Source organism: Mustelus asterias, chromosome 13 (assembly GCF_964213995.1).
Source record: "Mustelus asterias chromosome 13, sMusAst1.hap1.1, whole genome shotgun sequence".
Lineage (NCBI taxonomy): Eukaryota > Metazoa > Chordata > Chondrichthyes > Carcharhiniformes > Triakidae > Mustelus > Mustelus asterias.
In genome coordinates, this window is record NC_135813.1 from 50,470,558 (window position 1) to 50,487,357 (window position 16,800).

The 16,800-nt window shown below is 46.6% G+C and overlaps 1 protein-coding gene across 8 annotated transcripts in view; it reads left to right on the forward strand.

The window, feature by feature from the left end:
• The first annotated feature begins 15,565 nt into the window (after positions 1 to 15,565).
• Positions 15,566 to 16,800, forward strand: part of exd3 (exonuclease 3'-5' domain containing 3) — a 637,814-nt gene continuing 636,579 nt past the window's right edge. For 3 of the 8 annotated variants that reach the window (XM_078226739.1, XM_078226741.1, XM_078226746.1), the window contains exon 1: positions 15,566 to 15,645. The gene's annotated coding sequence lies outside the window, so the exon portion shown is untranslated. The remainder of the gene's footprint in view (positions 15,646 to 16,800) is intronic. The other 5 variants (XM_078226740.1, XM_078226747.1, XM_078226743.1 and 2 more) reach the window with 2 other exon arrangements.

Here is a 16,800-nt window from a genome sequence, read left to right on the forward strand (position 1 = left end):
TAGGAACATGAATAAGCCATACATCCACTCAAGCCTGTTTCACCATTTAACTAGATGATAGCTGAGCATCTACCTCAATGCCATTTTCCTGCACTATCCCCATATCCCTTGATGTCATTGGTATCCAAAAATCTATTGATTTCTGTCTTGAACGTACTCAATTGTGGCCGGGAGGCCAACAGCAACAGCAACAGTGAGGGCAACAATGGCAAATATGCTGGAAATTATGGTCAAGTTGTATTAGACACAGGTGCAGGTCAGAAAGACTTGCAGTGAGTCACGGCCTGTCCTGTGAGCTGTGATCTGACACTTCCTGTGTTGACCAAATAAGGATAGCTATTTGGACAATGCTAGACATCCCAGGTCCATTGATTGCCCTCTTTTTAGGTCAAACCAAATAAACAAACTCAGATTAAGTCAGGACAAAGTAAAAGGGGCAGTTCCCCAAAAGGAGGGGGAACAGCCCAAACAGAAATCAAAGTACAAAGGAAACTTAAGAACATCAAATTAAAATGTGATTGTCAGGGTCAATAACGCACCATAACCCCTGCGGTGCCCAACGGGCGCGGAAGGCGTCAACCGTGCCCGTGGACACCGCATGCTCCCTCTCCAGGGACACCCGGCCGCGAACATAGCCGCGGTAGAGGGGCAGACAGTCAGGATGGACGGCCCCCTCGATCGCCCGCTGCCTGGACTGGTAAATGGCGCGTTTCGCCAGGCCCAGGAGCAAGTTCACGAGGAGGTCGCCATCCCGACCCTCCCCTCTCCGCACCGGGTGATATATGGTGAGGCTACGTAATTTACATTCAGCTTAGTATAAACATTTGGAATTTTGGAAGTTTCAATGAGATCACCTTTCATTCTTCTAAATTCCGGGAGGATACAGGCCCACTCTCCTCAATCTCTCTTCATAGGACAGTTGCACCATCTCATGAATTGGTCTGATGAACCTCTGCTGCACTCCCTCCATACGTGCTTCCTTAGGTAAGGAGACAAAAACTGTACACAATTCTCCTGGTGCAGTCTACCCAATGTTCTATTCAAGTGAAGCAAGACATCTTCTCCTGCAATAAAAGCCAACAGATACTGTTTGCCTTCCTAATGGTTTGCTGCACTTGCATGTTAGCTTTCAGTGACTTAGAAGGACACCCAGCTCCCTTTGGACATCAACGCTTGTCAATCTCTCGCCATTTGCACCTCCATTTTTCCGATGAAAGTGGATAACCTCATACTTAGCCACATTGCGTTCTATCTGCCATGTTCTTAGACATTCACGAAGCTTGTGCAAATCCCCTTGAAGCCTTTTTGCATCACACACACCTCACAACACACCTAGTTTGTGTCATCCACAAACTTGGAAATACTCCACTTTGTCCCCACATCCAAATCATTGATATAGATGGTGAACAGCTGGGGCCTGCGCAGATAAGTGTCAAATAAAATCTGCACAATCGAAGTGCCAAACAATGACCCTGTCCATTAAGAGAGAGACAATCTAACCATCTGTTCTTGAACAGCCAACAGCCACTGAATCCTCCACCACGAACATTCTGGGAACCATTGAACTGTATCAGCCAAGTAAACACTGTGGCGCCAAGAGCTGGTCAAAGGTTGATTATTCGGCAGAGAGTGACTGTCTAAAGCCTGTCAACTATCTGCAAGTCACACGACAGAAGCGTGATGGAATACTCTCCCCATCTTTCCAAATGAGTGCTGTTCCACAATATTCAGCAAGTTTGACACCATCTGCGAAAAAGTAACCCTTATGGCCAGCACCCATCCATTAATTTAATGGATTGGCACCCATCCATAGGTTCTTTGGAACAATATGTAGATAGCCCGACTAGAGAGGGGGCTATACTGGACCTAGTACTGGGGAATGAGCCCGGCCAGGTCTTCAAAGTTTCGGGAAACATGTGGCAAATAGTGACCACAATTCTGTTAGCTTTAGGATAGAGATGGAAAAGGATGAGTGGTGTCCCAAGGGTAAGGTGTTGAATTGGGGCAAGGCTAATTTTAGTGGGATTAGGCAGAAATTGGCAGCTCTTGATTGGGAGAGGCTGTTTGAGGGTAAATCCACATCTGGCAGTGGGAGTCTTTTAAGGAACAGTTGTTAGGGCTGCAGGATAGGCATGTGCCTGTAAAAAAGGATAGGAAGGGTAGGATTCGAGAACCGTGGATAACCAGGGAAATTGAGGGATTGGTCAAAAAAAAAGAGAGGCGTACGTTAGGTCCAGGCAGCTAAAAACGGAGGGAGCTCTGGAGGAATACAAAGAAAGTAGGAAAGAACTCAAACGAGGAATTAGAAGGGCAAAAAGGGTCACGAAATGTCCTTGGCAGACAGGATTAAGGAGAATCCCAAGGCATTTTATTCATACGTTCGGAACAAAAGGGTTGTCAGGGAAAAAATCGGACCTCTCGGGGACAAAAGTGGGGAATTATGCTTAGAGCCCAAAGAAGTAGGGGAGATCCTCAATGAATACTTTGCGTCGGTATTCACAAAGGAGAGGGATGTGTTGACTGGGAGTGTCTCGGAGGGGAGTGTTGACCCGTTAGAGAAAATCTCCATTACAAGGGAGGAAGTGTGAGGTTTTTTAGGGAATATAAAGACTGACAAATCCCCAGGGCCTGATGGAATCTATCCAAGGTTGCTCAGGGAGACGAGAGATGAAATCGCTGGGCCTCTGACGCAAATCTTTATCTCGTCACTGGACACAGGTGAGGTCCCAGAGGATTGGAGGATAGCTAATGTGGTCCCGTTATTTAAGAAGGGTAGGAAGGATAACCCGGGAAATTATAGGCCGGTGAGCTTGATGTCCGTGGTAGGGAAGTTGTTGGAGAGGATTCTTAGAGATAGGATGTATGCACATTTAGAAAGGAATAAACTCATTAACGATAGTCAGTGTGGTTTTGTGAGAGGGAGGTCATGCCTCACTAACCTGGTGGAGTTTTTTGAAGAAGTGACCAGAATGGTTGACGAGGGAAGGGCTGTGGATGTCATCTATAAAGCGTTTGACAAAGTCCCTCATGGTAGGTTGATGCAAAAGGTTGGATCTCATGGGATAAAGGGGGAGGTGGCTAGATGGGTGGAGAACTGGCTTGGTCACAGAAGACAGAGGGTGGTAGTGGAAGGGTCTTTTTCCGGCTGGATGCCTGTGACTCGTGGTGGTCCGCAGGGCTCTGTATTGGGACCTCTGCTGTTTGTGATTTATATAAACGATCTGGAAGAAGGTGTAGCTGGGGTGATCAGTAAGTTTGCAGACGACACGAAAATGGCTGGACTTGCAGATAGTGAGGAACATTGTCAGAGGCTACAGATGGATATAGATAGGCTGGAAATTTGGGCAAAGAAATGGCAGATGGAGTTCAATCCAGATAAATGCGAAGTGATGCATTTTGGTAGAACTAACGTACGGGGGAGCTATACGATAAATGGCAGAACCATAAAGGGTGTAGATACGCAGAGGGACCTGGGTGTGCAAGTCCACAGATCCTTGAAGGTGACGTCACAGGTGGAGAAGGTAGTGAATAAGGCATATGGCATGCTTGCCTTTATAGGACGGGGCATAGAGTATAAAAGTTGGGGTCTGATGTTGCAGTTGTATAGAACGTTGGTTCGGCTGCATTTGGAATACTGCGCCCAGTTCTGATCGCCACACTACCGGAAGGACGTGGAGGCTTTAGAGAGTGCAGAGGAGGTTTACCAGGATGTTGCCTGGTATGGAAGGGCTTAGTTATGAGGAGAGATTGGGTAAACTGGGGTTGTTCTCACTGGAAAGACGGAGGATGAGGGGTGACCTAATAGAGGTGTATAAAATTATGAAAGGCATAGATAGGGTGAACGGTGGGAAGTTTTTTCCCAGGTCGGTGGTGACGTTCACGAGGGGTCATAGGTTCAAGGTGAGAGGGCGGAGGTTTAACACGGATATCAGAAGGACGTATTTTACGCAGAGGGTGGTGGGGGCCTGGAATGCGCTGCCGGGCAAGGTGGCGGAGGCGGACACACTGGGAACGTTTAAGACTGATCTAGATAGCCACATGAACGGAGTGGGAATGGAGGGATACAAAAGAATGGTCTAGTTTGGACCAGGGAGCGGTGTGGGCTTGGAGGGCCGAAGGGCCTGTTCCTATGCTGTATTGTTCTTTGTTTAAACATTCAGTTCCTTCACCAGCGGCCTTTACAGTGGCAGCAGTGCCAATTGTACAAGATGCATAGCAGCAATTCACCAAGATTCCTTCAACAGCATCTTCCAATCCACAATCTCTAACACCAAGAGATACCTGATTCACTTCTTTCTCTAGAACTAGATCCAGCAATAACTTCTTCCTTCTGTAAAACAGAAAATGCTGTAAAAACTCAGCAGGTCCGGCAGCCTCTGTGGAGAGAGAAACAGAGGGGGGGATTTTCCTTTCCCGTCTGCCATGGAAATTGTCGTGGGCGGCGGGGGACCGACCATGCAAATGTCCATTGACCTCAGGCAGGATTTTCCGATGTTGGGGTGAGTGTCGCTGGAAAATCCTGCCCAGAGTTAATGTTTTGAGTCAGTGAGACTTCTTCCTTGACCCTTTTCCTTGTTGTGCTGAAAACATGCGGATTAAACAAAATTCTTGTGAACACACCAGAAACTCTTCACCCTCTTTGCTTTTTTTATGATTTTGATCTCAGACTATATGAAAGTTTCCCATTCTCATTACTCTATACTTCTTGAATATATCTGCAATTTCCCTCAAATTTGTTGGTCCATAGAAGTGTAATGGTACCTCTCTAGTTTCTTAACTTTAACCAAATAGATTTGTCCTTGCCTGGGCATCTGTGACATCTTCTCTCTCTAGCTCTGTAATATTCTCCTTAAACAATACCACCATCCCTCCTCCTTTTGTTCCTGAACACCTTGGTTTGGATTTTCACAGAGTCGAGTCGATGCTGGTGAAATTTAAAAATAGCGGGCAGGATCTGATTCTGGGATTTCTGTCCCCATTCCCAGCCCTGGTAATTTGTTGGCCTGGGATAAGGATGCGGGTAATCAGCGCACACTCTTGACCTAGCCAGCTCCATTGTGGAGATAGGCAACTCAAACTTTTAGGGAGCAGGGCCAAATTCTCCAAGACTCATGGTTCATGTCACCTCAGAAGAGCCATGAACCAAAGTCTGGATTCAGGAATGTTTTGACTCAGCTAAAAAGTCTTACCCATATCCCTAATATGCCCCTTCCAATGTCCCCTCAGCCAGTCTGTGTTAGTTACAAATCTAATCAGCCTAATATGACAAGTCTGAAATGCTGAGGGAAAAGAAATCCATTCAGAAATCTGCTTTGAAAAAACCTGCTGTTCTTGCCACCTCATAAAGATGTCAATCGATCATTTGGAGAAAGGGACATATGGCCATTTGTCTTTGTTGATGCCAGTTCTCAAATGGCCTCATTATGAATGTTTGGCTGAGCTCCAAGACTCACAAATGGGTAATTTAGCAGACGTTTTGTTTTACAAGTGGAAGTGGAATGTTTGCTTTGATTAATTCACATCTTTGTGAGATTATATTGTGATATTCTTCTTTGTTTTGTATTGTCAATGTCCGTATGTTTATTTGGAGGTGTGAATTGAGGGAAAGCTTGTCTTTTTGATACAATGAATGATTCTGTCGGATTTGCACTCTTATTGGGTTGTGAGAACAGTTTTTCAAAGCTGATTTCTGAATAGGGTGTGGCATGGGCACATGGGAGGGTGAGTAGGTGGAGGGGTCAGGGCTAGAGGGCCGAGCTGTTCTTAAGACAACTGGAAAAAGTTCCAGAGAGCTGAGACAGGGCTTCCAAGCAGCCCGTCATTGCATTCTCCTGCCCATGTGACTGCCTACAAACTTCTTCTGAGGTCAGTGGGTCTGCCTCAATCCCAACCCACCTTCTCTGAGTGAAAAGTGCATGTTATGGGATCCTTTTTATTGAGGTGGTGGGGAGGCAATGGTCTAGTGCTATTATTGGTCGACTATTAATCCAGAAACTCAGCTAATGTCCTGAGGACTTGGGTTTGAATCCCACCACGGTAGCTGGTGGAATTTGAATTCAATAAAAAAATCTGGAATTAAGAGTCTACTGATGACCATGAAACCATTGTCAATTGTCGGATAAACCCATCTGGTTCACTAATGTTCTTTAGGGAAGGAAATCTGCCATCCTTACCTGGTCTGGCCTACATGTGACTCCAAAGCCACAGCAATGTTGACTCACAACTACCCCTCCGAAATGGCCTAGCATGCCACTCAGTTGAATCAATCGCTACAAAGTCAATAAAAAGGAATTAAATCAGATGGACCACCTGGCTTTGACTTAGGCATCGGAAAAGACAACAGCAAAAAAAACCAAACAGCCCTGTTGACCCTGCAAAGTCCTCCTTACTAACATCTGGGGGTTAGTGCCAAAATTGGGAGAGCTGTCTCATGGAGTAGTCAAGCAACAGCCTGACATGGTCAGTCTCATGGAATCATACCTTATAGATAACACCCCAGACACCACCATTACCATTCCTGTCCCACTGACATGGACAGACCCAGTAGAGGTGGCGGCACAGTGGTATAGTCAGGGGGGAAGTTGCTCTGGGAGTCCTCAACATTGACTCCGGACCCCATGAAGTCTCAGGTCTCATGGCTTCAGGTTAAACATGGGCAAGGAAACCTCTTACTGGTTACCATGTACCATCCTTCTTGGGCTGATGGATCAATACTCCTCCATGTGAAGGGTGGCAAGGGCACAAAATGTATTCTGGGTGAGGATTTCAATGTCCACCACCAAGTGTGGCGCAGCACAACTGATTGAGCTGGTCGGGTCCCAAAGGATACAACTGCTGGACTGGGTCTGCGGCAGGTGGTGCCAGAACCAACAAGAGGGAAAAACATACTTGACCTCATCCTTACCAATGTGCTGTCTGCAGATTCATCGGTATCGGTAAGAGTGACGACCGCACAGTCCTTGTGGAGATGAAGGCCCGGCTTCACATTGAGAATAACCTCCATTGTGTTGTGCAGCACTATCACCGTGCTAAATGGGACAGAATTCAAACAGATCCAGCAACTCAAGACTGGGCATCCATGAGGCGCTGTGGGTCATCAACAGCAGTGGAACTGTACTCCAGCACAATCTGCAACTTCATGGCCCGGCATATCCCCCACTCAACCATTACCATCAAGCCAGGGGAAGTTGCTCTGGGAGTCCTCAACATTGACTCCGGACCCCATGAAGTCTCAGGTCTCATGGCTTCAGGTTAAACATGGGCAAGGAAACCTCTTACTGGTTACCATGTACCATCCTCCTTGGGCTGATGGAGAGTGCAGGAGCAGCACCAGGTATACCTAAAAATGAAATGTCTACCTGATGAAGGGCGGCACGGTGGCACAGTGGTTAGCACTGCCGCTTCACAGCACCAGCGACCCGGGTTCAATTCCAGCCTAGGATCGCTGTCTGTGTGGAGTTTGCACATTCTCCCCGTGTCTGCGTGGGTTTCCTCCGAGTGCTCCGGTTTTCTCCCACAGTCCAAAGATGCCTGGGTTAGCTTGATTAGTAAGAAGTCTCACAACACCAGGTTAAAGTCCAACAGGTTTATTTGGTAGCAAATACCATAAGCTTTCGGAGCAATGCTCCTTCGTCAGATGGAGTGGTCTCTGTTCTCAAACAGGGCACAGACACAGAAATCAAATTACAGAATACTGATTAGAATGCAAATCTCTACAGCCAGCCAGGTCTTAAAGGTACAGACAATGTGGGTGGAGGGAGCATTCAACACAGGTTAAAGAGATGTGTATTGTCTCCAGACTGTACCAATGTAGTCTCCAGTGAGATACCTTTTCTGTTCAGTCAGTCTTCCATGAAAAGGTACATATGAAACTGGACATGGAGCATGATAAAACAATTCCTTTTGAAAAGTCTGATCTGACTCAATCAGGGCATTATTGTATCCACTTAACAAAACCAAATGTTTCTCTAATGTTATAGAAGTATTAATGGCATCAGACAATAAGAATCAGAGAGAAAAAAAATAGATTGTCCTTAAGTTGTGCAGACTAAAAATCCTGCTAAAGTACGCATGTGTGGTTGATGAGGAATCGCTAGTCTATTGAAGCGATTAATGAAAAATACGTATAAAGAATTGGAGGACAGCGCCACATCCTATTATCACCCTTCCATTGGCACATTAATTTAATGAGGTGTTTGCCATGGATCTAAAGGTCATTATTCATGTAAATTGAGTTTGTGTCTTTATATGCTCTGTTTGTGAACAGAATTCCCACTCACCTGAAGAAGGGGCTTGCAGCTCCGAAAGCTTGTGTGGCTTTTGCTACCAAATAAACCTGTTGGACTTTAACCTGGTGTTGTTAAACTTCTTACTCTAAAAGCCACGAGCTTTTGGAACAGATTCGGAACCTGTTCCGAAAGCTCGTGGCTTTTGCTACCAAATAAACCTGTTGGACCTTAACCTGGTGTTGTGAGACTTCTTACTGTGTTTACCCCAGTCCAACGCCGGCATCTCCACATCTAAAGGTATGGGACAATGACAGAAATGTTTTCATTTTACACCCTAAAGACATGGCAACTAGATTTCGGACAAAAAGATGATTATAGCTAAAGTCGACCCAGACTTAGATCCGCAATAAGTTTCTGACAGATAATGAAGGGGAATTGCTATTGATGAGTTTAGGAATGTGTGTGAAAACATGATGTGGAGATGCCGGCGTTGGACTGGGCTAAACACAGTAAGGAGTCAAACAACACTAGGTTAAAGTCCAACAGGTTTATTTGGTAGCAAACACCACTAGCTTTCAGAGCGATGCTCCTTCGTCAGGTGAGTGGGAGTTCTGTTCACAAACAGGGCATATAAAGACACAAACTCAATTTACAGAATAATAAATCATGATTGGAATGCGAGTCTTTACAGCTAATCAAGTCTTAAAGGTACAGACAATGTGAGTGGAGAGAGCATTAGCACAGGTTAAAGAGATGTGTATTGTCTCAAGACAGGACAGCCAGTGAGACTTTGCAAGTCCAGGCAAGTTGTGGGAGTTACAGATAGTGTGACATGAACCCAAGATCCCGGTTGAGGCCGTCCTCATGTGTGTGGAACCTGGCGGAAAACATGAACATTGTGGTCATGAATATGTCAGCTGGAAGTCCTTCAGCAACGGACACTGTGAAAGAAATCATGCAATGATGGATGAAATGCTGAATAAAATTTTAGCCGATCAACCAAACTGCTCAACAAAGTTGGCAATTGCGCTGGCATGGATGTTCATGCAAAGAATTTACTTCAAATGGTTGAAGGTATATACAACTGATAGGGACTATGGCAGGGATCCCAAATTACCGTATGTGCTGGGTGATCGTCCCCCTGCCCTAGGGGGGACTACAATTAATTCTTTTTTTCCCTGCACATTTGGATGCTTTACATACAGGGAGAAGGATCTTGCAGAAAACTCAGAGAGCTCCATGACATCATATCTGAGCATCCGAGATAGACTATAATTCTGAGGACATGATGTATTCCAAAAGAGAGTGCCATAAGGAATGGAAAGGTCCTGTTAAAGTAACATGGCGAGATGGTAAGACAGTGGTTATCAAACAAGGTAATCTTGGTTAATTGGGTTTGTGTACAAATGAGCAAAATCTGAGCAGCTGGTAGACGGCAATGAGGTATCCTGCACCTCACGTACTCACCTGTCTTGTGATGACTGTCCTGAGGATCTACAGTAGACCAGAGGCTGGATGATGGCAGGTTGAGTGATCATGATGTTCAGGTCAGAGATATCCCATCCAAAAGCCAATTGCCTAAAGTGGAATCTCGGGTGACATATGTTCCAGAGGAGTCCAGTGAATGGGAAGGATTTGACCCTTACGGGGCATGCAGGGAAAGCTACGGATAAGTTTAAATATTGATTCAATCTTCAAGATGATGGCTGAGTGAAGTCTCTGCATTGGCAGAGTGGGGTAAAAGAATGGAAATCAAGAAATAAAAATGCATGTTCTAATAGTGAACTGAAAGTGAATTTTGCGTTAGAAATCAATGACAATCTAGAAAAAGAGTCTACTTGAGAGAGAGCTAACAGCTGTCATCCTGAAAGACAATGAAGCGCAAGGAGAGGCCATAGCTTGAAAAGATTACCCAATGAAAGAAAGGCTACAGCACAAGGTTGAGATGGGATTAGAAGCTTTAGTAGCTGCCAATAAACGAAAGGGCAAACTCATGAAAGAGGAAAAATGAAAGGATTGAGATAGTTGGAAGGAATTTAGAGTTTATTCTGAAGTACCAGATTGGGGAAGCCAGCATTGTCACATAAATTAATTTGTTTGGAAAAGTCCTAGCAGATGGGACTGATAATGCTAAAATGAGGCTAGTCGCTCAGGGTTTTGCAGAGCAGCTGGATGATACAGGTGAGTCATAGAGTCAAACAGCATGGAAACAGGCCCTTCGGCCCAACTTGTCCATGCCGCCCTTTTTTTTAAACCCCGAAGCTCATCCCAATTGCCCGCATTTGGCCCATATCCATCTTACCCATGTAACTGTCTAAATGCTTTCCAAAAGACAAAATTGTACCCGCCTCTACTACTGCCTCTGGCAGCTATTCCACCGCAGCTATTCCAGACACTCACCACCCTCTGTGTGAAAACATTGCCCCTCTGGACACTTTTGTATCTCTCCCCTCTCACCTTAAACCTATGCCCTCTAGTTTTAGACTCCCCTAACTTTAGGAAAAGATATTGACTATCTAGCTGATCTATGCCCCTCATTATTTTATAGACCTCTATAAGGTCACCCCGCAGCCTTCTATGCTCCAGACAAAAAAGGCCCAGTCTATCGAGCCTCTGATTATAACTCAACCCATCAAGTCCCGGTAGCATCCTAGTAAATCTTTTCTGCACTCTTTCTAGATTAATAATATCCTTTCTATAATAGGGTGACCAGAACTGTACACAGTATTCCAAGTGTGGCCTTACCAATGTCTTGTCCAACTTCAATAAGACGTCCCAACTCCTGTATTCAATGTTCTGACCAATGAAACCAAGCATGCTGAATGCCTTCTTCACCACTCTGTCCACCTGTGACTCCACTTTCAAGGAGCTACGAACATGTACCCCAAGATCTTTTTGTTCTGCAACTCTCCCCAACACCCGACCATTAACTGAGCAAGTCTGGCCCTGGTTCAATCTACCAAAATGCATTACCTCGCATTTATCTAAATTAAACTCCATCTGCCATTCGTCAGCCCATTGGCCCAATTGATCAAGATCCCGTTGCAATCTGAGATAACCTTTTTCACTGTCCACTATGCCACCAATCTTAGTGTCATCTGCAAACATACTAACCATGCCTCCTATATTCTCATCCAAATCATTAATATAAATGACAAATAACAGTGGACCCAGCACTGATCCCTGAGGCACACCGCTGGTCACAGGCCTCCAGTGTGAAAAACAACCCACTACAACCACCCTCTGGCTTCTGTCATCAAGCCAATTTTGCATCTATTTAGCTACCTCACCCTGGATCCCGTGAGATTTAACCTTATGCAACAACCTACCATGCAGTACCTTGTCAAAGGCCTTGCTAAAGTCCATGTAGACAACATCAACTGCACTGCCCTCATCTACCTTCTTGGTAGCTATGAGGAGAGCGATGAGGAGAGATTGGGTAAGTCTTAGCTATGAGGAGAGATTGGGTAAACTGGGGTTGTTCTCCCTGGAAAGACGGAGAATGAGGGGAGATCTAATAGAGGTGTACAAGATTATGAAGGGGATAGATAGGGTGAACAGTGGGAAGCTTTTTCCATGGTCGGAGGTGACGATCACGAGGGGTCACGGGCTCAAGGTGAGAGGGGCGAAGTATAACTCAGATATCAGAGGGATGTTTTTTACACAGAGGGTGGTGGGGGCCTGGAATGCGCTGCCAAGTAGGGAGGTGGAGGCAGGCACACTGACATCGTTTAAGACTTACCTGGATAGTCACATGAGCAGCCTGGGAATGGAGGGATACAAACGATTGGTCTAGTTGGACCAAGGAGTGGCACAGGCTTGGAGGGCCGAAGGGCCTGTTTCCTGTGCTGTACTGTTCTTTGTTTGGTTACCTCTTCAAAAAACTCAATTAAATTTGTGAGGCATGATTTTCCACTCACTGTCCCTAATCAGTCCTTGCATCTCCAAATGCCTGTAGACCCTGTCTCTCAAAATACTTTCCAACAACTTACCCACCAGTGATGTGAGGCTCACTGACCCATAGTTCCCAGGCTTTTCCCTGCAGCCCTTTTTAAACAAAGGCACAACATTTGCCACTCTCCAATCTTCAGGCAACTCATCTGTGATTATCGATGATTCAACTATCTCTGCTAGGGAACCCAGTTTCCTCCCTGGCCTCTCGCAGTGGGAAGAGTAGTCCTCAAAGTCTTTTGAGTTATTTTAGCCACATATTTGTGGGAATGTGGGTTAATTGGCATAAAAGTCATGTTTCCATAGGATGAAAAACTTCAGATGGAGACGTTTCTGAAATCGCCTAAAGAGGCAAGTGATGGTGTTATGAAGATGTCTTATATAAAATATTAATTTATGTTATTGGCTGAACCGACAGATTGTCCCAGCCAGATGAAAGGAAAAAAATATGTATATGTATCTCTATCAGCCTGGCTACTTTACATTTTTTTTCTCAGTTTCTCAAAATGGACAATTTGCTGGGCTGGAGAACGCTTACCCTAAGATCGGAGGCTGAATGCCCTTGATTGCTGAAGTGCTCCCCAACTGGAAGTGTGGAAGTGCTCGCACAAACTCTTGAATCCTGCCGCAGGACTGTTCCCTTCAAGTCAGGGAGCGCCACAGCAGTCAAGGGCATTCAGCCTCCGATCTTCAGGTAAGTGTTCTTTCTCCAAATCAGCCTTCACGACAACACAGAATCACCGAGCAGAAACTGATAGCCAAGTTCCGACGCATGAGGATGGCCTCAACTGGGATCTTGGGTTCATGTCACACTACTTGTAACCACCACCATTTGGCCTGGGTTTGCAAGATCCGACTGACTGTCCTGGCTTGCGACCTCTTCAACCTATGATTAGCCCTCTCTCCATGCATACCGTTTGTACCTTTAAAGACTTGATTACCTGTAAAGACTCACATTCAAACCATTCTTCACATTCTAATCTGTAATTATCTTTCAATTGTGTCTTTGCCTATATATATGTGTTTGTGAACTAACCTCCACTCACCTGCTGAAGGAGCAGTGCTCTGAAAGCTCGTGATTCCAAATAAACCTGTTGGACTTTAAACTGGTGTTGTGAGACTTCATACTGAGCCTACCCCAGTCCAACACCGGCATCTCTACATCTTGATTTGTGTTGAAATATGGTTTGTGAATATGTTAAGTGTTATTTAAAGAAAAGGTAATCTGTTAATTGCATAAATGAAGATGAATGTGGGGAGCATTTGGTGGATTCAGCGCATATAAAGAGACAATTCCAGGCCAACTGTACTTTCTGTGGCCATGAGGAGTTGGTGTTCCATGTGTATAGAAGTCGTGTGAGATTGCAACCCGGGCTTCACCTCTGAAGGGGCTTCTCATCATGTTTTGGTTGCACTTCAGCCCTATGCTCCTGATTTCTGGGCATCCGGGGTATGTGTGTGTGTGGAGGGGGGTGATGAGAAAAGAGGAGGACTTCCTCACAATCCTGCTCCTCAGCCTGGCAGAGCTGGCCATTAACAGTATCAGGCAGCAGTTGGTTGAGAGGTTCCGCCAACACGACTGTTTGCCCCTTTTCTGTGGCTACGTTCGCATTTGGATGTGTGGGGAGGGAATACATGGCATCCACTGGTATGCCTGAGGCCTTCCACCACCTATAGGCACTGGGGGCTGGAGTATATTGTCAGCCCCAGGAACACCATTTTTAAGTTTCCTTCAAAAGTTTTATTTCTAGTACAGTGCCACACCATGAGCTGTCACCCTTTTATTAGTTTACTGTTTGCGTATAATTAGACACTTCCAGCTTGAGGAGTTTATGTTCCATGTCTAAAGAGATTGTGTGAGGTTTCAAATTTCAGCTGCACTTCATTTCCATGGGCCTGATCTTTGGCCACCCAGTGGAGGCAGATTGGAGGACCACCACAAGCTTCTGTTCCTAGGCCTGGCCAAGATGGCCAGAAACTGGTCCAGAAAGAAAACTGAGTGTCTGCCCCAGTCTGTGGCTGTTTGTGCCCAAGCGTCCATGAAGACGGAAGATACAGAATACACTGGTAAACTGTGACCAGTGGGCATTGTGGAGGCTGGGGTGCATCATTGAGACTCAGCCATATTTTGGTTTGAGTACTTTTGAGATTTTATTTCAGTTGCACTATAAATGCATACATGTGAGGTTGTAGCCCCTGTCGATGACAGAAGTGTCCTGGAGTTCACAAATGGAGCAGGAAGAGCACCTGATGGGATAGAGGTGGTCTGCCACATTCCTTGATTGGGCTACGATGTAAATTTATCATAGAAATCATAGAAATAAATCATAGAAACCCTACACTACAGAAAGGGGTCATTCGGCCCATCGAGTCTGCACCCACCCAGGCCCTACCCCCCATATTTTACCCGGTAATCCCTCTAATCCACGCATCCCAGGACACTAAGGGGCAATTTTTTTAGCATGGCCAATCAACCTAACCCGCACATCTTTGAACTGTGGGAGGAAACAGGAGCACCCGGAGGAAACCCACGCAGAAAATGTGCAAACTCCACACAGACAGTGACCCAAGCCGGGAATCGAACCCAGATCCCTGGAGCTGTGAAGCAACAGTGCTAACCACTGTGCTTCCGTGCCACCCTAAAACAAAAAGATTTAATACCCTGTTTAATTATTCTAGTTCCTTATCTTCGATCCTTACCTCAATATTCAGCTAAAGTCACTTGCTTCCCTTCAGTAATTTCACCTGACTTCTCTCCTGTGTTGCTGAAACCCTCAGTCCTGTCTTTATATCTATCGCTGCGAGGATAGTGATGGACTCCTGGTGAGTCTTCCCCACCCTGCCATCTAGAAACTTCAGCTTCACTGACCTATATTGACTCCGGGTCAAGTAACGTTTTCATTTTGACGTTCTGATTCTCTTTAACAAATCCCGGGAATAAGAGTGAAATAGTGTCAATGCTGGAATCAGAAACACAGAGTGAATGCTGCAAAGACTCAGCGGCTCAGGGAGACAACCACACTCAACCTTTCCAGTCAGCAACACCGCAATCCGCTCCCCGGGCCGGCGCGCGCTTCCTTTTCTGGAAAAGGCAGGGAATTGTTGGCAGGCTGAGGGCTCAGGGAGTGGGAAAAGCGGCCTGACAGCAGCCACAGATCCGGAAAAAACGAGAAAAGGCAAAACTAAGGGCACTAAAGCAGCACACTCTCCAACATGACGCTTCACATAAATGGCGCCTGTATCGGCCGGGAAGCGCCTTCACTAAAATGGTGCAAGGAGCAACCGCCCAGTGACAGTTGGAGTGAAAAATGCCCGCACCAAGATGGCGCCCGGAAAGGTCATGAAGGATACAGAGGCGATGGTGGGTGAAGGGTCATCGGGTATTGTTTCCGCGAGGTCGAGTTCCTGTCTTGAAGGAAGTGGATTCGGGTGAAAACTATCTGATAGAGTCACGGACGTTGCTCAGGTCAATCCCCCTTATACTCAAAAGAAAATGAATGGGAGTTTGTACTTTGATGTGAACAGAACTCGAAATTAACAACTGTGAGGGGACAAACTGTACCCCAGTGAGAGTCAGTGTGTGTGGAACTGTCCCCCAGTGAGAGTCAGTGTGTGTGGAACTGTCCCTCAGTGAGAGTCAGTGTGTGTGGAGCTGTACCCCAGTGAGAGTCAGTGTGTGTGGAGCTGTACCCCAGTGAGAGTCAGTGTGTGTGGAGCTGTACCCCAGTGAGAGTCAGTGTGTGTGGAACTGTCCCCCAGTGAGAGTCAGTGTGTGTGGAGCTGTACCCCAGTGAGAGTCAGTGTGTGTGGAGCTGTACCCCAGTGAGAGTCAGTGTGTGTGGAACTGTACCCCAGTGAGAGTCAGTGTGTGTGGAGCTGTACCCCAGTGAGAGTCAGTGTGTGTGGAGCTGTACCCCAGTGAGAGTCAGTGTGTGAGGAACTGTCCCCCAGTGAGAGTCAGTGTGTGTGGAACTGTCCCCCAGTGAGAGTCAGTGTGTGAGGAACTGTACCCCAGTGAGAGTCAGTGTGTGTGGAACTGTCCCCCAGTGAGAGTCAGTGTGTGTGGAACTGTCCCCCAGTGAGAGTCAGTGTGTGTGGAACCCGTGCCCCAGCGAGAGTCACTGTGTGTGGAACTGTACCCCAGCGAGAGTCACTGTGTGTGGAACCCGTGCCCCAGCGAGAGTCACTGTGTGTGGAACCCGTGCCCCAGCGAGAGTCACTGTGTGTGGAACCCGTGCCCCAGCGAGAGTCACTGTGTGTGGAACCCGTGCCCCAGCGCGAGTCACTGTGTGTGGAACCCGTGCCCCAGCGCGAGTCAGTGTGTGTGGAACCCGTGCCCCAGCGCGAGTCAGTGTGTGTGGAACCCGTGCCCCAGCGAGAGTCAGTGTGTGTGGAACCCGTGCCCCAGCGAGAGTCAGTGTGTGTGGAACCCGTGCCCCAGCGAGAGTCAGTGTGTGTGTGGAACCCGTGCCCCAGCGAGAGTCAGTGTGTGTGGAACCCGTGCCCCAGCGCGAGTCAGTGTGTGTGGAACCCGTGCCCCAGTGAGAGTCAGTGTGTGTGGAACTGTACCCCAGCGAGAGTCACTGTGTGTGGAACCCGTGCCCCAGCGAGAGTCAGTGTG